The sequence below is a fragment of the Aythya ferina genome, assembly GCF_964211825.1.
Source record: "Aythya ferina genome assembly, chromosome: 23".
Lineage (NCBI taxonomy): Eukaryota > Metazoa > Chordata > Aves > Anseriformes > Anatidae > Aythya > Aythya ferina.
Genome location: NC_140321.1, coordinates 4,005,576 through 4,030,481, shown reverse-complemented (window position 1 = coordinate 4,030,481; position 24,906 = coordinate 4,005,576). Strand labels below are relative to the sequence as shown.

The 24,906-nt window shown below is 44.5% G+C and overlaps 1 protein-coding gene across 14 annotated transcripts in view; it reads right to left on the bottom strand.

Moving 5' to 3' along the window:
* TANC2 (tetratricopeptide repeat, ankyrin repeat and coiled-coil containing 2) overlaps nt 1-24,906 on the bottom strand; it is a 280,392-nt gene that overhangs the window by 217,716 nt on the left and 37,770 nt on the right. Inside the window, exons 3-4 of one of the 14 annotated variants that reach the window (XM_084496022.1) lie at nt 9,433-9,535; nt 9,215-9,321 (exon numbers count right to left, since the gene is read on the bottom strand). The exons of the other annotated variants lie outside the window; for them this stretch is intronic. The gene's annotated coding sequence lies outside the window, so the exon portion shown is untranslated. The remainder of the gene's footprint in view (nt 1-9,214; nt 9,322-9,432; nt 9,536-24,906) is intronic. 14 annotated transcript variants of the gene reach the window in all.

Here is a 24,906-nt window from a genome sequence, read left to right as displayed (position 1 = left end):
ATGCTGCTCTCGTCCCACAGCACCGAAAATAAGTCGTGTCACAGCAGGGAGGGAGATCTGCAACCTCTGCAAGTGCCAGAACACTGTGACGTGTTGACAGCTTCAAGACTAAGGTGGTTTTAACCCTTCCTCCATGGGACAGGGTAAAAAATGCAGGTAGGGAACCAGGAGCTCCTTTGGCAAATGCCCAGCCCTCCGCCACCCTGCACAGTTGTGTTCACCCTTCAGGATCCTTTGCTGGGTCCTCCCAGCCGAGCAACCATGTTCTGGAAAATAGGAAAACCCAGCTAAAAAGCCCTGAGTGTTGAACTGTACACAGCAGATAAATGGAAAATAAGTTCCGCAGTTACAGAACTTGTTTTAACTGAGCCCTTATGGAGGCCAAACTCAAACACGTTCAAATCAAGACATATTTTTATTAGATGTTGCCTCACAAAAAATGCTCTATTCCTTGGGGCCGTGAGAAATAAAAGAGGAAGGATCTTAAAAGAAAAAAAAAATAGATTTCCATTTTTCACAATTCTTTTAACTGGTCAAGAACTGGGACTGGAAAAGACTCGCAGTGAGTGCGCGGAGAGAAACTTCTCCCTTCCACAGCAGTGACGTTACCATTTCTAGAAAGCTGAAAACATGCAGAGAGGCTTGGAATAACTAATAAAAGCATTTCGGTTTGCTGCCACCTATCTTCTTAACTCCTCTCTCTTCGTGTGATCCCCTGTAAAAACAAAGAGCAGAACATGGCTTGTGCAGCGTAAGCCGCAGATGAGTGCTGACTGCCCGTAATCTGCTCAGTAACTTTCCATCTGCATTCACGGAGCGTCTGTGATGAATATGCTCTGCACTGAGCTTTTAAATAGCCGAGCTTTCATCTGCTCGTATTATTACATTAGAAATCTCGATGTGAATGCAGCAGATATTAGTGGGTTGTCAATAAAAACTGAATGTCATTAAAGTGCTTTTATTCTTTTAATGCCTTTAACCCTCTAATTATATTTGTAAATTCTGCTATTTAACTGCATGAAAGTTATAAATTCTGACATGTTGTATCACAACAAATACATTTGGGGAGCAATATACAGTTATAGGCAAAAAAATCAATTTTAGAATTATCCCTTCTTGGTTATAGACATAAATCACAACGATGGCACGTCTCAATCAAACAACATGGTCTGGATTTCTCCAAATATTCTAGGAGTTTGGGGGTTTAAAACCCGTGTCCTGTGCTACAGCTGCAAGTCATAATATAAGAGAACTGATTTTTTTGATTATTACATTGGTGCAGCTTCACCAAGCCAGTTCTCTTAGGCTCAGCAGAGATGGCAGCAGTCCTACTTAACTCTTACTCACCCAAACGCGACATAAATGACTGCTGTCTGCTGTCTGCTCTCCCATGACTGCTGTGCTCCCCACAGGCAGCAGGGGGGATCTGCAGGACAGGGCACCAAGAGCCCGGCACCATCCCACCTACCCCAGACCTTCACTGCTCACACTCACCCTGCCTTTGGCCATCCACGCAGCAGCCCCTTACTGCCAACTGGGATTTCTGCAGCTAGAAACCAGGCAGGGGTAGCTGGCTGACAGCAGTGCCTTCCAACTGCCATCAAACTTTGCAGATTTGTAATATAACCCATGATAGATCACGTTGCAAAATATACCAGATTCACAATATATCATAGCTATATCAAAATATACCTACGGTAGGAATATTCTAAGCTCCACAATGCCAAAGAATCCTTCTAAGGAGTGCTTTTTGTCCACAGAATCAGGTCATTGCTGTGAGGACCAACACAGACAACGTACACACGCTCACAAAGCTGTTCTAAGACACAAAACACCCCCAAAACCTGCTTCGCCCACCGACGGCATCCACCTGTTGAGCTCTGATGCTTTGAACCACCGCGAGCCCCGAGCAGCACCAATGCCCCGACGCTTCCCCAGCTGTGCTCCAGTACATCCACTGCTTTATGCCACTTCATCCGGGATCACAGCAATCCTCCCTTTGAAGCAGTTCTGATCATTCTCTGCATCCGGGACCTTTTCACTGATTCAGACAATTTCTGAATGAACGCCTTGTGAACAGAGCTGCTCCTACAGGGCTGAATGAAAGGACATTACGTACTTTCCAAGCCCGGAATACAAGGAAACACTATTAAAACGTCGCAAAGCCAAGTAACCAAAAAGCTAAGGAATACAAGGATCAAGGTTTAGCACGCGAAGTGGATGAGATAATTAAATAATTCAAGCACAAAGCAGCCCATCTGCAGCCTTACAGTCCCTGATACTTTCTGGGCTACACCTGTGTAAGCAATAACTGCTCTACATCCTTCTGCAGAAGAGCACATTGAAGAACAAGCAGGGTGTAAAACAGCAAAGACCCACAGTCACCACGTGTTCCAGCATCTAGCTTCAAATCAGTCCCTAACAGACAGCTTTTCTTATCTTGCTACACATACAGGTATGTGATCGTATGTTAAGTCGATTTCTAGGCATTTCTAATGCACAAGTGCACCAAACAAAAGGATGAAATAAAAGCCAAGTGGCCCGAGTGCCCAACAGGAGGGCTTCCAGTTAAAAAACAAATGACGGGGACAGGTTGGGAGGCGAGTTTATGAAAAATCTCAAGATTTTCAAGACTTTTAGTTGACAAAATCAAGCACCCTCCTGTTGCTCCAATCCATGAGACAAGGACCTGACAAGGAATGAATGTGTTGGGATACAACCATGCAGGTTCCAGCTGCAACGGCTTCCTTTCAAGCTAAATCCACAAGAGGAGGACGACTTAAAGATTAGAGATAACGAGCAAAAAGCAGCCTTCCGTAGCTGCTTGACTAAAGCCATGAAAGGTTTGATTTCACAGAAACAAGTTTAAGAAGTTTGTTACGTGGATATAAATGCCATCCACTGTATATTTTTAAATATTTAACATCACTACTGAGCAAGCTTCCAACAGGATGAAACGTAAGACTAATTTTCTGTTCATCCTAGAGCAAACAAAGCAATCTTTTTCCCCATCATCTATGCAGACATTGCATTTAAGCAGGTAAAATTTCACGGCAATTTTGCAAAGCTAATTGAATTTGAAGCCTCTAAAACAAACGTAGAATAGGTCACATGTACCCTGATCTCAGCAGTTTAATTATATTTTCCCAGAGAAATTAACAACTTACTCATACTACTTTTTTTTTTTTTTTTTTTTTTTTTTTAATCAACAGAGCATTAATACACAGACTTTAAACACAATGACCATCTGTCTTTGAAAACCATACACTACACCAATGATCAGAACATGCTGCTCAACCCGTTCTGCTGGAAAGAAATTCTCTGAACTGGTCTCATGAATAGGGATTTCCATCCTTAAACGAGGTTATTTTTCTAGTTTTGGCTGTCAGTTGCACCAGCTGGTATTCATCTGATAAATTGAGTAAGCTTGGATGGTATGCTAAAATCAAATAAAATCACAGTTTAAATTCTTTGCACATACATACATGTTGGAAACAAAGCACATACCGACAGAAAAATAGCCTCGATTCCAGCTCAAAGTCACATAACTCGGTTTTTAAACAAAATGTACTTTTTGTGTGTTTGTTTTAATGACAGCCACCACCCAACAAATCAAAGATGAGGCAAATGGCAACGTTCCTTAAATTAAAGCAACGGCAGCAGAGTTGACCTAACTGTATCAGGGACTCGTCTGGAAAACAAGTGTCACGTTTCCATCTCCATGAAGAGTACAACTTCAACTTCTTCCTCTGAAATAACATTTGAATCACGTTACTACACGCAATTGCTGCACAGGATCGTGTCCCATTGATAAATCAGGAGTGCCGCACGCAGCCATACGACGGAGCACTTCAGTCCGTATTTAGACACCGCCTGGCTGATTTTCAATAATATTAAGCAAGCATCCACTCTACCATATTCTAAGTTGGCAACAGTTTCCTCATAATTATCACTGTAAATAACTGTGGGAAAGCGTCCAGACATCAAGAGAATTATGAAAAAAAAAAAAAAATCAGAAAATTGCCCATGCTTTAAATTAAGATTTTTCTGCTCACCTCATGTGCCTTAAAAAAAAAAAAAAAAATTAAAAAAAAGGTGTTAAATGCGGATTACATTTACATTCTGCTATCTTAACAACTCAGACTCTTGGTTTTATATGAAAATTATAATGAGCTTCCATTTCATTTCCTGCCTAACAAACAAACAGTTCCAAGCTATTAACGGAGTATCCCATTCTTCAGCATCCTAATAACGTTTATCAACGTGTACAAACATCTCTACTAGCGCAGTGATTTGGGGCAGGAGCTCTCTTTGTCTTGTTGCAGCTATTACTGCTGCAAAGCCCTCACTCTCCTGATGCCTTCAGACGCTAATTAACAGAACCTGTTTAATAACATTAACTACAGCCTGTTTGTTCACCTCCTCTGCTCTATCTACAGGTTGGTCATTGTTCATTAACGACTTGGTTTGGGTGCTGCGCTCACGATACACATGCCAAGGTGACCACGCAATGATAGGTTATGTGAAGCACGCACCAAGGACAATATTTTCATCCCAGAGTTATTCAAGGTTAGGCGACTTAGTGTAATTATCTGACATTTTAATAGGTGTGAGCACTTCTTAGCCCACGGAGAGCAGGACGCCGATAAACCACTGGACGCAGCAGTCGTTTTGAGCCTCCCAAAGCTCTCCCCGGTGCAGCCAGAAGTTTTGCCAGGGATTGCACTGAAACCAGGCCGGGCACTCTGGCAGTGCCCCCAGCTCCAGGCCACCCAACACAGGACTCCAGCTGCTCGGTGCCCGTGGCAGGGTGGCCGTGCCGAGCCCTCACAGCGCAGGGGCTGGGGAAGGAGGCCAGGCCCACTGGCTGCCTCTTGGTGTGCTGTAATTCCTGGTGGAACCGTGCTCCATTTCATGGGTTGGTCTCCTTTGACTTCTGAGTTTAAAATGCACGTGTGCACAGGACTTCATCTACCAGGGGAATACCATCTGGTTCTCCCACCCAGACGGCACATGAGAGCTGCAGATGTGCTGCTTCATGTCAGAAAGCCCAGAAAAACTGCTCCTGCTCCCGCACACGACACTAAGAGCTGTCCCTGCTGCCCTAATTCCAGCTCTGTCATTCAGTGCACAAAGCTACTGAAAGAAGGAACATCGCGATGCTTTCCCCGTGATGCACGGAGCGCAGGGCATGCACCAACACAACGCCTGGAACCTCGCGCTGTAAGCAAGAGACATAAACATGGGCTGGGAACACTTAACTGGGGGAATCAGCAATAACAACGCTGAATGAGGCATTCTAGGCTTTCTGTTTCATGTTTTGCTTGTTTGAAACAAATATATTACAGGAAAGTAGCTTGAAAATTTAATTTTAATTCATTTGTTTTTAAATTGTCCGAGGACAGAATTACCTAGAGCTGAATGGCACAAAACCACCATCCTACTAGCAGTCTTCATCATGAGAGGTGTATGTCCCTAAAAAAAGTCAATTACTCAGAGATTGTATAGCCACAGGTCTTTTTCAAACATTTTTTAAACTTGGTATAACTTATAACATTAAGACGTATGAATGTTAACATACATGGACTGGACTCTAGGATACAAGACGAAAGTTGGAAAGAAAAAATGTACCTCGCAAATTACAAACCATGCTTACATAAAAACAGAACAGCAGTTTATGGTCATGTTTGTTTTTTGTTTATGTTTTTTGTTTTGGCTTGTTTTTTTTTTACTTATCTGCTAAGTCCATAGAATATATCTTAAACTCTGAGTTAAAAACGGCAACAAAAAGGGAAAGTAAGTGCTACTTTGTGCCCCTTGGCCTTCATTTCTTTGTTAGCTGGCCATGTCTATCCCAAGCAGGAAAAATGAGACTTAGCAATAGTGGATGTTCTGCTTTAAGTCACTTTTCCAAACTTTCCAACACAAGGCAATGCAAAAACCACTGAAGTATTAAAAAATAAATCAAGTTTGAGGATGTGAGAGCTACTTGATAACATCATATCAGGACATTTAAAGACTTCCCACCTTATCAGCTCTTCCAAATGAAGCTCCAGTACCTGGCCATGCGTGCAGTTCTCGTTCATTCCAACACAAAACAAAAGCTGTTAGCCTTAAAGTACCACAAAATGAGAAATGAGGGGAAATTTCCACACTGCACTAAAACTGCTAGGGCAAAGCACTTGCTTAGTGCATCACACCCACACAGCAGCACACACGAGCAAGTACTTGAAGGAAAGGGCATGTTTATATACCTTTTATCTTTTATGAAGTATGTAAGTGGTATTTAAAATAGGCCTGGGTACTTAAGACAATGTGTTTAAACTACAAGCAGCTATAAATGAATCCATTGTATGAGCACTCTTGAAATTACAGAGTATAGTATACTTCAAAATAATTCACTGGTGTATCTACCAGCTCTGCTTCCTACTGGTCCTTGTCAGCTAAGAACTCGGGTTTCTGATTTCATCCTGTAATGGGCAGCAAAAATGTAGATATGAAGATTTACAGATCTGGTTTTTGAGCTGAAAACCCAATGAGATTTTTAAACTGGAGAACCTGGCTCACCCGAGGCCGGCTGTTACAGGTCCATAAAGAAAGCAGGCCAGGAGAAGAGGAACGGCAGCAGGCAGACAGCCACAGTTACAGTACCAAAGTGAGCAGGCATTCCCCAAGCCCATGGCTCAGTTACTCTCAATGTGACTCTTGAAATCTACCCCGTCACCACGGCTTGGGAAGGCCCCCCCTGCCAGCTGAGAATATTGAATATCCTCTTAAACCTCGCCCAGTTGCAAAATAAAACACATTAGCTCACACGACCCACTCCCTTTGGCTCACGTGTACTTAACTCCCTTCAGAAGGCTGGCACAAAAGCATCTGAAAAACCTGGCTGAGATTTGCTTCGGTCTGCTCAGAGGGTATCAGGTATCCCTTCTGCCTTCTCTTCTGCCTGCTGTCAGTTGTGCTTTGCAGCGAGCCACGTACAGCTGGACGGCAGCACTGCCACGGCACCGCTGCTCCTTGGAGTCTCTGTAGGGCTGGAGTGGTTGGGGTGGAGCGGCTGCCCTTCGTTTTGGGACAGGACATGCTCTACCCACTAGGCACGGACACTCAGAGTATGGACAACTGTGCATCAAAGCCGAAGATAACTCAAAAGAGCTGAGTACGGCAGCATTGGGTTCTGTTGGTTTTTGGCAAAAGAACAAGCTATAACTGGGTGGGTTTCCTTCTCAAGTCTGTGAGCATCAGGAAATTCCTTACAGAAGGGAAAAGCTCAGCTGCGAAATAACCCCTACCTACCTCCTCAAACTGTTGGATCTCCCAGGCTGTTAGGTAGATCTGCTGGTGTGAGCAGGGAAACCCAAGCCTTACCCTTACCCACGTCTCCTCCTCCCTGCTGCAGCACCGTCCCACCCCACGCCACCACCCTGACAGCAAGCGCCTGCAAAGAGGACTGGGATGTGTTAACGTGGGGTCAGAGCTCCTCTTTCCAGAGCAGTTTCAGTTTGGGGATATATCCTACAGCAGCATATGCATATTATATTGAGATACACATATATCTCTCGTACACACAGTCCACTTCCACCAAACTCCAGTGTTGGCAGGGTTCAGGGTTGAGGAAACCGCTCCCTCTTGCAACACATCCCCACTTCTCTCATCCCGGGTGTAAAAAGCGGCATATCCTCATCCTCGCTGCAGCACAAAGCCAGCCTCTGATTCACCTTTATTACACTCTGAAACAACGTTTATTAGGAAACAATGGCCTGAAATTTCCTCGGGCAAGTTCTGTAGGAAAACATTTATGACATCAAGATCTGTTACAGCAAACACAATATCATCTGCTGTTGTATTACCACCCGTATCAGGAAGTCTTTCTTCTTTAACAAGATTGAGTCTGAACAAGACAAAATAGTTTAACATTCAGTGTTGTAGCAAGATTGGATTATCTTAAGTCTAAATTAGACATGGATATCACATTTTTCAAAGTTTACTGCTTTTTAAGCAAAATAATGCAAACAGCACTGCAGAAACCACTTAAGAACGCACTTACCATGAGCCCAAAAGAAGGCGAATTTCCTCAACTGCCACAAAAAGTTCTGGTGTTCTATAAACACACGCAAGGAAAATGAACACTGCTTTGGCTTTTGGAACCTCTTGCCACCCTGCTATTAAGGAGGTATTCATAATCTCGACCGCCTGGTTAGGGGATATCTTCACTTAACACACTAGCCTTTAAACATCACAGGCCTGACGAATAAATCCCCAATTAACCCACAATCCCCAATTAACCCACGAGCGAAGTAATTCCCTGCCTCAGCAACACCGCCCAGGAAGGCGGCCATGGCAGGAAGGTGGGCACGCACTCACCAGCTGGCCGTGGGACACTCACTGCGTTTCCAGCAGTGATTCAAAGGGCCGAGTGCCAGTGAGGATTTAAGGGCGCCTGGGGAGGCGTTCTGAGAGATGCTATTTGCCTACATTTCATCCAAAATTTCCATCGAGTTTTTTCTTTTCCAAGCAGTTGTTTCTAAAAGGCATCTCCTTCCCCTGCTAGGCGGTTCCATTCTGCTCAGCCGCTGTTCCTCAGAAATCATCCCGTGTCTCATCATCCTCATCGCCCTGCTCTGCACCTTCCCCAGCTCTAAAGTAGCGCTTAGAAAACAAGCAGACCAAGCAGCAGCCTGCAAGATCCCACGAACTCCTAAGGTGGCTCTGATGCCTTTTTATTCACTGTTCCTTTCCTGTTAATCCCTAACATTCTGCTCTCTTTTTAAACAGCTGCCCAACACCACACCGATGTCAGAACTGCCAGGTCTTACCCAGCAGTAATGTCCAGCTTCGACCCATCATTACCTTTGCAAACTTGGTGTTAATTTCCTGTGTGTGCATGAGAGACACCTACACTGCATTTCATTCTGGTGCTGACCAGCAGAAGGCTGGCAAGGCCTTTCCACAGCTGTTTGGTCATCCCTTGCTTTTCCTGCCCTGAGCAAGTATATCAGCATGCTCACATCCATGCCCACTCCATTTTTGAGTCCATTAAGGAGCACGTCGCCCCGTGCAGAACCTGACAAATGCAGAATCGTTTCTTTAAGGCTCTCAGCACTTGCCTATAAAGAGACAGAAATTTGTTTTCAACCCTGCACCTGCAGCACCTGCTGTCCTGCTGGCTGCTCGCAGGGCTGGGGCCTGCAGCACCAGAGTCACTCCCCACCTGTAATGCAGCGTGAGTCAAGTCAGAGCGATGGGAGCAGTACGACTGAAGCTAATTGCAGCTGGTATCTCAGCACCTGCTATGATTACAAAAACGTAGGTCTTCACCTGGATAAAAAATCAGTTAAGAGGTTTAAAAGCTTAATTCCACCAGGAGACATGCAGAAGATGCTCGCACCAAGCTCCTCTGCCTGTCCCCATCCAGAGCACAGCACTCACCCTGGGAAGCCAGCTGTACTCTGTCCTTCAGACCCCAAACAAGCCAGCTCCTCCCTCCTGGCTCACACCGAGCTTTGGTGGTGCCTGCCATGCCTCGTGCCACCTGATGGGGAACCCACAGAAAGCAAACCCTGAGCACTGCCAGAGCCACGTGGAAGCACGGTTCTCACACATCACAGGTGGGTGCGAGAGCTTTAGTTTTCCAAAGGAAAACAACCAAATGTAACTCTCACACCCAGTGTCATCTGAAATACAAATGCATATTTTTTTCTAAATCAAGTTGAGGTGAAACCACCAAAATTATCAGACAAAACACAGGAAAACTGACAGCTTAGACATCATTCCTCTCCTCTTTAAAGCGCTCCCACCATCCAGACAGTCAAAATTCTAATAAAAAGGCTTGTAAAAAGGAAATCTTCCTTCTCCCAGCTAGTTACTTCGCAGAGCTGATGGCTGTGTTTGCGTTTGGTTTTCCGGGTATAGTCCGATCATTTCCTCCGCTGCTCTCCCAGCCGCTTACAGGAGATATCCACACAGCCACGGGGAACAGGAAAAAGAAGAAAAGCCCAACTGAATCACCACCGAACCTCAAACTACTCTTTCAGTTTCAAGATGAGGTCTCTCCTGTTGCAAGGTTATTCCATTTGTGTGTGACTGTGTATGCTCATTCCTTTAACACACCATGCGCAGGCACAAACGGCAAGGCTGCAGCGTGGGCCCTGTGCTCAGCCTTCAAGAAAACCACGGCTCGCCTCGCTTCCAGCAGAACAAACGGGCCTCCTGAGCAATCCCTCACATTAAAGACGAAAGATGAAACAGCTCAAACCTCAACATTTACACAGTGCAGAGTGCTCCTGAGATCCGGCAGTCCTTAGGTGGGCGGCCCCTTCCCCTGAGGTTCAGGGCAACCCCAGGAATGGTCCTGTTTTTTTTTGCTGTTGTTTTGCTTTGTTTGTTTTTTAAATTCAGTAGAGAAACTACTTCCTCGTTAAAAACAAAACCCACCACCATGCTACCGCAGCTTTCTTTAGCACAAAAAACACACAGATATATTGAGAATCACAGCGGGTAACTTCCTATTTTAAAAAACTCAGATTACTCAAAAATATTAGATTTTGAAGTTGCATTTGAGCATTCAATCTAACGACTGTCTATCTGAGATAAAAGCTATTAAAAATTCAGACTCTGTAGTTGGTGTTCCATTTTGCGATGTTGTTACATATCCTAAAAACAAGTTTTAAATTTAATTCACCTGTGCAACAACATTCTATTTGTTTTGTTTTCATCCTTTGCAATTCAATTGTTTAACCATCATGGGTAACACACTTTTAGATCAACATTTCTTTTTTAAAGAGAACACAAAAGTAATGCGTTAAACCAATTTAAATAACCTTCCTCACCAACAGCACCTGTATCCACCTCATTACAGCACCCATTTCCCCAGCTTTTCCTTTTTAATTGCTCCTCTTCTCCAAGTCTCCGCTTGATTCCTCCACCTCGGGTAGTCATCAGGTCCCTCCGGGAGCCTGCATCGCGCTTACTCAGGCTATCAAACAGGCTTCGCATTTTCAACAAGTTTCAAGTTTCCTCACTTTGTTGAATATCCTGTTTTCCAGAGGCAAAACATCAGGCAGAAAACACTCAGCTGCGGCGTTCTGCGGACGTCACGATAAAATCCCTGACAATGCTACGTCGAGCCCTTTCTTTGGGAAGGGGATAACAAAGGCAACGCGGTATTTACCAGGGCAAGCAGGAAATCGGGGCCACACCACGCCAGAACTGCTGCAGAGATGTGTGATGCTGTCAGCCGCCACCAGTCCCCTCTCCTTGCCACAAAACCCCATCAGACTCCCCAGCTTTGCCTACTCGATGGTGAGCACATTGCAGAGCTCCTCTCATTGAAAGCGACCCGCAGAGGCACTCCCTGAGGGCTGATGGCAGGAAGAAATGAGGTATGTTTCTGACAGGTCACGAATATATAAATAAAGCTGCTTATCTGCTTCGCTAATCATGCCTTTTTCTGTCCCAAAGGCGCATTCCCGGCCAGAGGCTCCTCTGCACACCAAACGCCTCCAGGTCAGCCAGATCCAAGTACCAGATGCAAGGTCAAGGTCCTCCCCCAGAGGTTTTTAGCACTAACCCTACCACATCACTCATTTTCCTTGAGCGTACGGAACCCGTTTCACCTCCGTCCCTCTTCGTATGAGCCCACCACGTTTCACATAGAGCAAGAAAACACAATTCTCCAGGCTCCAATGACCAAACCACTCGTAGCAGCCCTGCCCATCCCAACTGACTGATGTGTGGAGATGTGAGGTGCCTGCCTACCATCCTCTGTTCTTCTATCGACTGTACAGACGCACTGTTCAGCTCTTTTAAGTGACAATGAAAACCCATTCGAATGATATTTTGCATGTAAAAACATACTGGCTTCTGTATCACCCAGTTCTGCTTACTTCTTCCCTTTCTCATGTCCGAGACTGACTGACACACGTCTGAGGTAGCTCCTGAGAAAGGCACTGTGACATGGGTCAGGTTTGCATGAAGCTTCATCTGCTTACAATAAAGCAAGGCACCATCCTGTCCTCTTAGGCGATCCTCCAACAACATCCCTGCAGATATTATCTGCATGAGCAAAGCAGTATTCAGAACGATATTAAAAGACTAATGGAATAAATACACTGAGCTTTAAAACAGCTTTCTCTTTCATGTCCTGTTTATCTGTTCTTTAGATTCAGGCAGCGCGCTTGTTTCAGAAATGGTACTGCCCCAAAAACGTGACAAATGCTTCCCGGTCTGGTTTTTAAAGGTCCCATATTGCCACTTCCTCCTTTAATACAGCGACCTGTTTTCTGACCTAGCTATCTGTAAGGAACCCTCCCCATTCACCTGCAGAAGTTTGTCACTGTATTAGAGCACGAATCCCACCCAAACCCTAGAAGGCACACCTTTAAAGCTGCCCGTCAGCTTTTCCCAAGTAACACAAGCTGCTTGATGTTTCAGCCATGCAGGAGAGGAGCCTGGAACCAGCCCAGCTCTGCACACGCTGGGATGCAGCAGCTTCAGCAGCAGCGTGGCACAGGACATCACATTACTTGGAGCAGCCCCGGGAAGGAGACAACAAAGCCTTTATACATGACGGGTGCGTTATCTCGCTGGCAAGAGACAAAGGAGGCATTCTTCTATACACAGGCTCTAACCGTAGCACCAAATCCAACAGCAAAATCAACTTCTGAATCATTTCTGCTCGCATCAGATGTGCATAGGCTGGGTTCACAAGCACCAACAAACCCCTAGAAGTCTATTTCCCCTGCGCAGTTTGGAAGAGCTTACCAACAGGCAATAAATGCAGACCTGGTGTTAGTTCTAGGGCATCTGACAGCACAGAAATAGATCTGTAGCTTCCCATCTTGCTAGAAAGCAATTATGACTATAAAGCCACTGCTCTTATTAATAAAACTAAGAATTACCAGCAGGTTCAGGAAAAGTATCTTCACAGGTTGCTTCTGCTACAAACTACAGCTGCTTTGCTGCCATGTACGGTAGGAGTGCTTAAAGTTCAACAGTTATTTTAATTTTGCTTACACAAATTAAGCTAACTACACCGCTGAAGCAATTAAACCAGAGGAAGATGAGGAATGAATTTTAATGCTATTAGCGATACCCCTTCCTTCTAACTCTTATATTTGTTTGTACAAAAATATTTGTGTTGGGGTACATTTTATTAGCTTGCTCTGAAACGTGTCGGAAACTCGGGCGGCAATTAGACAGATTGGTGCTAACACTGAAGGGTAATTCACTCCACAGTGCCATTTAAGAAGTCCTACTTAGTCCTCTCTAGATGTGCCCCTGCCACATTGTCCAAGGCTACAGTGAAACACGAACGATGGCTATACTGACATACACACCCACAGATATAAAACCCTGAACAGTTTGCAGGAAATCATGTAAAATTCTGTATTAATGTTTGCAACCAACACAGCCACTGAGTCCCTACAGATCTTACTGCAGGTGTACCTGAACAACACATGAAGTTCAAAACAACTGGCAAAAAGTACAGTCATGAGGTTTTACCACTAACAATTAGAGAAATTAAAATACACTGAAAGTAACTGGTTTGCTCAGATGTTGCTTGGAGCGAAGTGCTCTACACAATCTTTACTGCAGGATTTCTACAAAAAGGCTACTTTGCTTTCCAGTTCAACCTTGAGTCTGTCAAACCCACAGATAAATAAATGTACCCGTGTAATAGGAGCCAATATTTGACTGACCTGAAACAAACGGTACACAAACATTCCTTAAAGCCCTCTGAAATACTCAGTTCTGGCAGTGAGTGCTAACGCTGCCATTCCCCTTACCCATCCGTAATGCTGGTGATATAAATACTTAAATGGCATATTAAAAAAATCATTACTTTTTTAATTTTTAATCCCTGCTGTCACGAAAGGGTCAAATCTATGCATCCAAGCAGAAAAGGCAGCTGCACACTCATCCATCTTCGGAGAAGCAGCCCGTGGAAGTGCCATTATCTGTCCTGTTCAGAAGGACGCCGATTGTCACTCGCAGCCGCACAGGTATAACTGTGGCAAAATCCTGTCTGCCTGTTAAACCACTCAACCAACTCAGTCTTAATCCTCAGATAAGCTTTTGTTATCTCTAACCTTTTCATTACGAGATCGGTGGCCTTTTTCACAGCAGCTCTTCCAAACACATTACCAAGTTCAGCATCTCCCAGTTACTCTTCCCACCAGCCGATCTGCATGCTCATTTCCATCCCATTACCTATGCAGGAAGCGCATTTACACGTTCACAAACATCTTGCTGCTGCTGCTCTGTTTCTTAATTTCACCTTTGCTCATTCAGCTCTCCTCCAGTCCTTTATTTTCACATCTTCCTTCACCCTCACAATCCAGTTTTGAGAAAGAGAAGCGATCCTGGAAGGCAGCGAGTAACCTTCCAACCTACCTGGCACTGCCAAAGGTCCAATATGTCAAGGCCAGGAAAGCCTAGAAATATTTCCTTCTCTTAAAACCTGAAACCTGAGCAAAAAGCGCTCAGCCATTAGGAAAAGACCTGGAGGAAAGTGATACACGTGGCAAGATTGCTTGTCGCAAATGTAATAATGGGGCCAAATCGTGTCTTTGGGTAAAAGCTGTGGTCTCCTGCAGTTGTGGCACCAAGCACTCCTGCTGGACTGATGGAGCTGGGGAGTTTCTACACCACTGCAATCTTTGATTCTTTCAGCCTACCTTCAGATATACAAGCATATACAAGCAGATATACAAGGCAAGCATTTTTTGAACAAAATCTGAAAATATAACTAAAAGAGAAGCGGGAAGCAGTGTTTGTGCACATGACCATTAAGTAAATCTTGCTAATCCCTTGCTAATGAGAAGCATCTAAAAAATTTCTTAAGTGTGGAAAGGGTTTGGGGGTATAAAGCTATTTCACCCTCCGCGTTTCATCTCAGAACATCTCACATCAAGTCCCCACATGCGAACAGCGCAGAAATCAATGGTGTTTGTGAACCAGACCTACCCAAGGCTCTGCTGAAAGCCAGCACACAGCCCGTGTATGCTCCAGGGATGAGAGATCAATTCTTGGCCCTGCTAGGCAAATTTAACACTGCTGCAAAGATAAAACAACAGCAGGATGAGAAGGGGAGGGGGGGGAAGAGGAGGAGGAGGAGGAAGAGAACAAATAAAGGAAGGAAAACCAACCTGATGTTTCTATAATGAGTAATATGCAAAACCTCGCCATCTGATATCTATACCAGAGGTAAACAACTCTGGTAGACAAAAACAAACAAAACACACTTGAAAAAATACCAGGTTCTCTTTCAAGCTTTCTTACAATGTTTCCAGAGTATTTCATTTTTTTACCTACAGGATTTCTAAACACTTAGCAAAACTGCTAGCAACTTGCGGTCAGGTAAAGCCATTTCCTAAAGGAAAGCAATGAATTCACAAAAAGGTATACAACAAAACAAAATGCAACCTAGAGGCTGCTTTCCTTTACCTAAAAAGCAACCAGCGACAGCATCAAACCTCTCAACCAAATGAGGCACGTTACACATGTAAAGAAAGTGATCTGCAACTGAAGTCATTTCTTATTGGGAAGCTTAAAAGAATAATTAATTTTTAAAAAGTATTTTTAGTTTCCTATATGTGTTTTAGTAAAAAAAAAAAGCAAAAAACAAACAAAAAAAAACATTAGGTCAACTTCTATTAGCTTGAGTGTTTCATATGGAACAAGTCTGAGAGCATGAATAAACATGAAGGAATGTAAACTCGGATGCTGGGTTTTATCCAGCAGAAAGCAAGGACACACGGCACTTTCTGCTGTGCTTTTTAAATGTTTTAACGACGTGCCGCAGAGCATCTTAGAAACAGAAGAAGCCCCTCCGTAACAGATCATGTAATTCCTCTGAATCCCGACTGAGCCAACGTTGAGTCCTACACAGGCACTCGAGAGAACTCAAAAATAACATTATTAACGTCCACCAGCACCTACTACATCAAACTAAAAGCTCTTCCCCCTAAACCCAGTGAAGATGCGTCCAAGCCTTTTACGTATAACTTCATATATATTATCAACTTATTTTTTAAACTCTTCTGAAGCTGGTCTAGCCACCTTGGTTGTTCCACACACTGAAGTCTTGAAGCTGGATTCTGTGCCCTTGCACACCATTAAGCAGGGCTCCAGAATTCATCCTCTGTTCTTTATGAAATTGGGGGTGTTTTGCCAGCACGAAGCATATATCAGTGCTGAATACTGGCAAGTTATAACTTTGGCATTTATAAGCATTTTTCTGTCAAAGCGCCTAAATAAATCATTGTAAACCAGTTCCATTAGGGATAGGAAAGCAGACAATAAATGAACTCCAGCTCAGTTTTTCAGGGTATGTTGGTGTCACACCAAAGTATCCCAGGACACTGAAACTACCTGAAAGTTTAGCCCACCGACTGCAGATGGGGAGCTTCAGAGAACAAAAATAGCCTGGACGTGGAAGAAGTATTCTGTTGCAATGACACTTTCGTAAGTCCCTTTCAAAAAGATTTGGGTTTCTTCCTTTATGCAATTTTATACAGTCCTTATATAAAAACCAATTGAAGTCAAACTTTATTTAAAAATCTTTAGAAATATTTATTTTTATAAGTATATATTTATAAAGTCTTTATTTTAAAAAGCATTATTTTAGGTGTTGCTCCTACCAAATTCTGAGGTAGGATTACAAATGAAAAGCTGTTCCTCGATCCACATTCCCTGCAAAAATCAGACATTCTTAGCGACAACAAACGATAAATGACAAAGCTTGTCTGCTGTCACAAGGAGGTGCAGACATTTACACACACGTTATGTGTACAGCTGGGAGCTGCTCCAGCTGGCGGGCAGTATTTCCACCCCTGATGAGCAGCAACATGGGGCCTGACATGAGGCCCTTTCTCCAAACTGCCCCCCTGGACCAGCCACACTGTTATTTCTCACACATGACATTAATATTTAATCAAATTTGCTTGCAGAACTTCTTTAGCAATCAGTCAGCCGAGGGCTTTTCATGGGTTATGTTTTTCTTCAGGGTCTGGAGAGGCCAAAACCAGAGTGGGGAGAGCAGGGCCGGGTCTCCTGCCCCTGGCCCCAAGCTCCTCGGGCATTACAGAAGGCAACATCCCACACGCAAGCGGCCCCGACTGCTCCAGCAGGAGCCCAGACCTCGAGCAAACAGGCACCAGGCAGGGATCTGAGCATTTATAAATTGGCAAGGAGAGGCTCAAGGGGCCTGAACTCCCAAACTGCAGGTATCAGTGAGGAACACCACGATGTTCAGTAAGACCACAGGTGGTACTGCCTGAGACTTCACCAGGGCAAATCCCCACATACGCCAGAGTTGGCTCTAATCTCCCCTTAACTAAAGGGGCAATAATGAATACAAGATTTACTCTGCATACAACATCCCTGAACAAATCCAAGGCAAACCGCGCTCACGTAACGCACGATACCGCGGACACACTCATCGCCTGGGAGAGTTGTAGTTACTCAGTTTCCTGATACTGATGATGAGCTGAGTAATCTTGTGTCAGATGACCTAATCTCCCTTTGAAGACGGTTTTATCCAGACCTGAACAAATTTTTCGTTCACCGCAATTTATGGAGGTTAATTCACAGCGGTGAATTGCAAGGTTTGTGCTAGAGAGAAAAACTCAAGCACAAAGCTGGGCGCACAAAACTCGAGCACAGAACTAGGCACACAAGAAAAGCGTTCACACAAGGAGGGGTAAATGCAGCCCAGAGTAGCGCCTTATCTCATTTTCAGGCAGAAAAAATGTTTGTCTCTAAGGAAAAACGCAGCGCAGGAGCTTGAAGTTAATCATCATAGCTTTGTTTAATGTGAAATTTTAGTTGCAAGCAAGATACACAAGGGAATACAAAGCGGACTGATACATCCGATAAGTAAAAACCATATAATGGCTTAGGTAAACACCATATAATGGCTTTGTTTACATGAACGCTGAAACTTCTGACAAAATATCTAAATGAGGTAACTATTTCTAATCAGTCTATGTATCTCAGGCTACACTTAAGCTATAGCCTGGTAAACAGATGAAAGAAGCACATCCAAGTGCTCGCTAAGCACACTCATTAGCTCACTTGAGAATTTGTGGACGCATCCAACTTCAGCACCGAGCTCCCTCGCAGAAGATCCTAACCACAGCGACCCACCACAGAAAGCTAACTCACTGCCCACGTTCAGTGGGCTTGAAAAAAAGTCTTTATTGACTAGATTTGTTAGGCAGTCTTATGGACATTTACAAGAGACAGAAGCAGGGGAAAAAAAAAAGAAAAAAAAAGATCCAGACGCAAAGCTTATCTGCTTTATGAGGACCCCTGCAGTTACAGCTATGCCGGGGGAAAAACAGATCCTGGCAAAGACCCCTAGCAGACAGACCCTAGCAGACAGACCCTGTATGCTGACACAAGCACAGCTAAATCATCTGTCCAAGTAACTTAAGAACAACAGAAGCACCCTGTGAAAGCCGTGTCCATGCACCATTGGCTGCACTGACACGCGGTATGTCCGGGGTCTGAGCAGGTCTGTGCCAACAACCCAGAGCTGCAAAAAGAAATCCTGAAATTTTGAGCAGGGACCTTGCTAGGAGAGGCTCCAACCTAGTTAACTACATGCGTATGGACAAAGAGAGAGGAATTGACGTTCCTTGCAAGTAAACATAGCTTGCATCTCGTCTTCTGTCTTCACTTCTTCCCATCCTGTTTGCCCACCCTTCAGTCCACGCAGTTCACCCCACCGCACAGAGAATGATTTGACATCCACAATTCACTCTGAACCTCCCATGCTCTGTGTGCACACACCCAAGTGACATTTGGAGGAGGGTGGGTGGCTGCTTCTGGTTTGTTTTACATTGCACGGAGCTTTGCATATTCTGAACCCTACGGGTCCTGTTTTCAGACAGCTGATTTTGGATAGAGGAGACTTAATTAGTAGGAGAAAACAGGTAATGGTGTACAGCCCCTGCAAGCAAACTCAAAGTAGGTATTTCCTCGCGCTGTTATCAATTGCTCTTTCAGATGAGCTCACGTTGAAACATTCTTTCAAAAACTGGAAGAAGTCTCAGACACATCAGCTGTTCAGCTCGAAAATGTCAAGTCAGCACTTTGTTTTCTCATGCAGATGGCATCTTCCAAAATAAATTGTTGTGAGTAGCTATCCGTATCCCTCTTTTACTCAGATTAATTCATACGCAGTATTCTTCCACTTTCCAAAGATGGGCATCTCTTAAATACCAAATTCGTCAGAGATACCACTTTTCTGAGCCATCTCATTCTAAGTATATCAGTGCATGTTATTGGTACGTCAGTGAGATAAAACCTCAGCTGCAGGCCTTGCCTACCCCAATCCTTCATCCTTCTACATTACAGAAGTGACATTCGTCTCTGGACAGTTGAACAGACCTTTCCACTTAAGTCAGAATTAATTCATCTGTTGCATTTGGTGCACGGTTCACAGAAACTTACCCGTGTCAAGGCTTACTTCTAAACGGGGTTCCTTACAGAACTGTCTTGATTAGGCCGTATGGACCAAGGATCTATTAATTTCCTGTACCACAGTTTATGTATTGAAAATACAGGGAAAGGATAATCTTAAATGTTTTACTTGTCATGGCTTGGCTTTATTTTTGTTTGGTTGTTTGATTCTTTTCTTTTTTTTTTTTTTTTTTTTTTTTTTTTTAATGTTTCCACCTCTAAAGGTTTCTGTCTGAAGAGCAATGACTGTCATCTTCCATTGTTGTCCGTGATGCTGAATCAATAGCTGTCCTCAGTCAGGATCCAAATTTATAGAGAGAAAGGGAGCTAAAGGAGACGTACAGTGCTGTCTTTACCTGTCCTGCCACTGAGCTCTCTTTACCTGTTCTGTTACTTTAATTTTGTAATTACAAAAAAAAAAAATTAGTTCCAATTCTTCCTGTCTGCCTATGATACATCTTCTGTCTGGTCTCTCTTTAATTAAAACTTAATTTAAGCGTGACTGTTAGTCAATTCTAACTGATAAACGCATTCTGCCCATTGATAAATAGATTTAACTATTTTTCTAAAGTGCTAGGAGTTTTATTACACGTTTAAGAAGGTGAAGGGTGCAGTTACACAAGAGATGTTCTTGTGGCTTGCCCTAAAGCTGACCACGTACCCAGTAGCATCACCCGTCTCAAACACCCCACTGGCCAGTGCTGACATTCGTGCACAGTCAGGACTTCACAGATTACCAAGGATGAGGCAAATTCAGCTGTTCTGTACGACCAAGTAGCGTTACTCCATCCATAATGTCCTCCCAGTCACCCTCCACAGCCTTGTAAGGAAACCAAATCAAGGCAGGAGTGTGCCAGACCAAAGATTTAACCCGGGATCGATTCCTTTCAGTCCTTTTTCAGCACCCTAGCACCCGATTGACATGACTTCCCATCCCTGCAGCCCCTTGGGAGCTGCTGTCACCCACAGCTTCAGCTGGTACGCTCAATTCCACCATCCGAGCTACTCAGTGGCATGCTAACCAGTTCTGCACCCACTCACACCAGTTTTGACCATGCTATGTCCTACCTTTCCCACAAGGATGCCATAAAGCATGGTAGTAAAACTGCTACTAAAACCAGACGGGCGATCTTCACGTTTTTCACCTAGCTAGAACGGCTCCTCATCTTCTTCCAGCAGGTAGCAGAGAGCTGTACAAGGCTGGTGGCACCGAAGGATGAAGAAGCCGGATCTTTCCGTTCCCACTGGGCAAAGCCAAAACCAAATCTCTATGCCACTCCATTACCGCTCTCCTAAAATAATTCCTCAGCTTCAGCCTTGCATGTAATAACCTACTTGAGGCTTACATAACATGGAAAAATCCCAGTTTGTTCCTGCCTAGAAGCTGGGCTAGCAGGCATCGCAGCCCATGCTCCAGCCTTGCACCCCTCTCACTTGCGCTAACGCGCTCGCAGCTGAGACCCAGCCGAGCCCCCCGGGACTGAAAATACTTCGTGGGTCCGCAAAAGTAAAGGCGTGCCTTTCTCTTTGGGAATGCACGCTAATTCCGAACTGCGCCATTTGGCTTGTGATCACAACTTGTAACTGGCAAGAACTCCCACTGTTATTACTTTTTGGGATAACTACTACCCACGTAGTGACAGATGGCACACTCCACCTCTGCTGAGGAGGTGTAGGAGCACTGCCTGCTGTCAGCATTGCATTAACAAAAAATTAAAATCGAGACATGGATAATATTACCAGTCTGAAGAGAAAGCGGTTGGGCACACGTAGCCTTCACCAAACAATATTTCTTTCTTCCATGGTGCCTGTTAAGACTAAATCCCCAATCCTGAAGGCCAAAGAAGCAAGGGATGGATGCCTCGACGCACAACCAAGCCCTAGCCAAAGGTTGGTGCCCATGGAAAGCTGCTCACAAAGACTTGGAGCAAGCACTGATGTTGTACCTGTGAAGCAGAGTAGCTCATACCAATGACGGTGTGAAATAGCAGAAAAATGAGCTGGGGTCCTCCACACAAACCTTCTGTTGAAAACGAAACAGAGCTATTTGAATAACAGGAAAAAAAGCCTATTAAATAAGCAAGTGGGAGATTTCCTCCTTTCATATAATGAAAATGAGCTATTAAACCAAGATACTTTGCAGTATGAAGGCTGCTCAAAGAGATAACAAGCATTAGATCCCGATTTAAGCAACTACAGAAAGCTACAGATTAAGCAAGGTACAGCGACACGCACAGAGTTACTGCCTGGACCCCTGCCCCTCTGCACGTACCCTTACAAATAAAGTCAGAGGAAGAACACTACAGGCTGGGAGCTTGGGGCTGACCAGCAAAATCCCCCAGCACAAACACCGACTGGGATCATTGCAACCACTGCAGCCACTCACACTCCCATCCCTCCACCTGGTTTGGCTTTACAGCTGCCATCAACGTTTGATGCATGTTTCCTTCTGGCTCCTTTCTCCAAGCATTCAGTACTTCTAAAACCCATCCTCGTGACACTTTATATGGTTTTTCCCTCTCTCAGAACCCTTCCCTACAATCTCCAGAGGACAGCGAGTTGTTTATCCATCCCCTAATCTCCCCTTTGCTGAGGGCTTTCTTCTGCAGTGCTTACAAGAGACAGCCCACCCGGGTCTATCCCAGCGACCTCCCCGTGCTCACCACTGAGCAGGGAGCCAAGCCAGGAAACTAAAAATCTGTATAGTATTAAGAAAACCTAAAGGAAGAGCAAGTGGGAGCTTCAGCCTGAAAGGACAAGGCTATTTTGCCCGACTTCCTCCATTTACAGGCCCCAGCATCGTGCTGCCATCCCTCCCTCCCACGACGCCGTGACTCCTGGCAAACTCCAGAAGGTGTGAACTTTCCAGCTGACGTCTCTCACGCATTAAAAACGCATCAGAAGTGCTGTGTACCTTCACCTTGTAGTTAGTGGAGCTCTTCCAATCATTACCTGGGACATTAAAGAGCATGCTGCTACCAAAAATAGCTTCCCGACGTAGCATAATCCCACAGGAGAGAACGGGAAATGTGCAAAAGGGAAACACCTGTGCTCTGGAAGAGGGGACTGAGACCCAGACAAGGAAAGATGGGCACTTCACTGGTCCCTGCACTTTGTTCCTTTATATTCTATTAATATTTCTCCACAAAAAAACACAGATTTCATCAGATCCCAGTCTGAGAAGACAGAAACTCACGTTCATAGATGGAACAAGCCACCACCAGAACGTGCTGGACCAGGCCAGGAGGACACAACGGGCCTGCTCGCCGCACCCACCCAGCAGAAATTTGGGGGCTAAATGGCCAAGTGGGGTTGTTCTTCTTTACCTCACCCCTGAGAGGCAGCTGAGCACTGTGGGGCCGACAGCTTTCAGCAGGGAGGGAGCAGCAGCTGGGTGGTGGCACAGATAGGTAGGAAACCCTTCAAAGAGCAGTAGGAAGCAAGCCTTTTTTTTTTTTTTTCATTTTTCCCCTAAAACAGTAAAACCAATAAGCCAGTTTCCATTTACAACTGCAGAAAGAATCCAAACCCTCTAACATTTATCCCTCTGGTTATTAGTCCAGATACATGAGCAGGAAGCTACGTAACGCATATTTGTTTCTCCTTACAGTTTTCACCTAACTCTTCATTGGATTTTTCCCATTTTTTTGCCCATAGAGATGGCCTACCAACATGTAAGCCACCCGTTAAAACACCGCCCACAGGATCGAGCTCAATCAGTTTAATATTTGGCAATTCAAGGGCGGAAAATTCACCTGCAAGGAACTTCGGATTACCATCCCAAATTGTTTCCAGGTTAAGCACATTAAAGTTCATCAGAGAACATCAGTCAGTGCTTTTCAGAGACGGGAATCAATGCACAGCTGCCTTCTGGAGCCACGAGCTCTATAAATATTCACGTTCTGAAGAGAGATTTTGCATCGTCTTTCCTTTTGATGCTTCTCATGCACACCAACTGTTTCTCTTCTTCAAGTGCATTCAGTAAGTTTCTGACCAAACTAAGAAAGAAACACTAATTTTGGAGGCCAAGAGCCAGAAGTGCCTAAAATAAGGGGGACACACGCATTAAGACAACTGGAAAAAAAAAAGTTCCTGCAGTGAAGTTTCCTACTGGCCACTTTAAAATACATTTCACTTAAATATCCTAAGTGCAGAAAAATAGCTGCAATCTGCCAAAACAGTATTCTGTCTGCCCTGGAAATCCGACAGGCACAAAGGGAAAAATGAAGTAACTAAAGCCCCAAAAAAATCTAAAAATGAGTAAACGGTTAATTTGTATCTGTGCAATAGGGGCACCTTCCTCTCTCTTTTCTCATCCTCAGTAATTAATAGCAAATTCCCAGTGTGACTGCTGTTACAAATAGGAGTTCACCACCCAAAATACTTTTTCCATTAATGTAACCCTTTCAACTGGAGGCTACAAAACTGAGATCATTACAATTCAAGCCTAATTAGTGATTAAAGACGATGTTTGTAAGAATTAGACAACAGAATATTCACCATTAAAGGTGAGGGGCTTGGAGAAAAACCACCAGCCGCTGTTAGTTGGGAATTTCACCTCGTCCGCTGTGTCGGGCTATTCCAATTCAGCCGAGTGCAGAAGAGGCAGTCCAACTCTTCAGCTGAACTTCATTAGCCAGCGAGGTATTTATACAAGCTGCAGGTTTGAAGTATTACACAATGGAAACCTGCAAAGCATCGCTGAAAACCAGCTCTCCTCTTGTAATGGGAAAAAAACGAAGATAGGGAAAAGGGGACGTGAAGACAGCTAACTCCCCGCAGCCACCCCTCTGCTGCCTCACACGCAACCTGCTCTAAAAGAAGGGAGTGCAAACTTCCAGGTCCAGCACCTCGAGGAAAGAGAAGCAAGAACGGCTGCCTCCATCCTCCCAAGCTTTGAAAAGTTTTAGATAAAGGAAGAAAAAAATTCACTGTTTGTGTACCCTTGCAGCTCAGCTCAGGAATAAACGCAGCTTTGAGCCTGCCCTGCTTTGATCCGCACAGTGAGGTGGAGAAGCTCATCAGATGACTTCGCAACAACTTGTGTGAAATGGGGCAGCAGGACTGGAAGTGGCTGTGGGGTTAAAAGGGGTTATTCAGGCATACCAGGAGCTTAACCTTGGACACGCAGCGTTCTTTAATAAGACAAGCCAATGGTGACCAACCAGCAAGTTGCTCCAAGACTTCCATGTTCAGACAGTGAAAGACCTCTGACAAAACAAGAAACCACTCCCCGGCCAAAAGAAAAAGGAGAAGCAGCTGCAGCCTTCATACCAGAGCTATCCGGGCACTCCAGGAGACATTCCTGCAGTCACCAACACGCTCCTTCCATAAAGGAGAAAGAGATAAGCACCGCTAACAGCCGAAAGGCTGACGTGCACGTTACGTATGCTGCTCTTCAGAGGTTGCTCCTGGCCACAGGAACGCCCATGA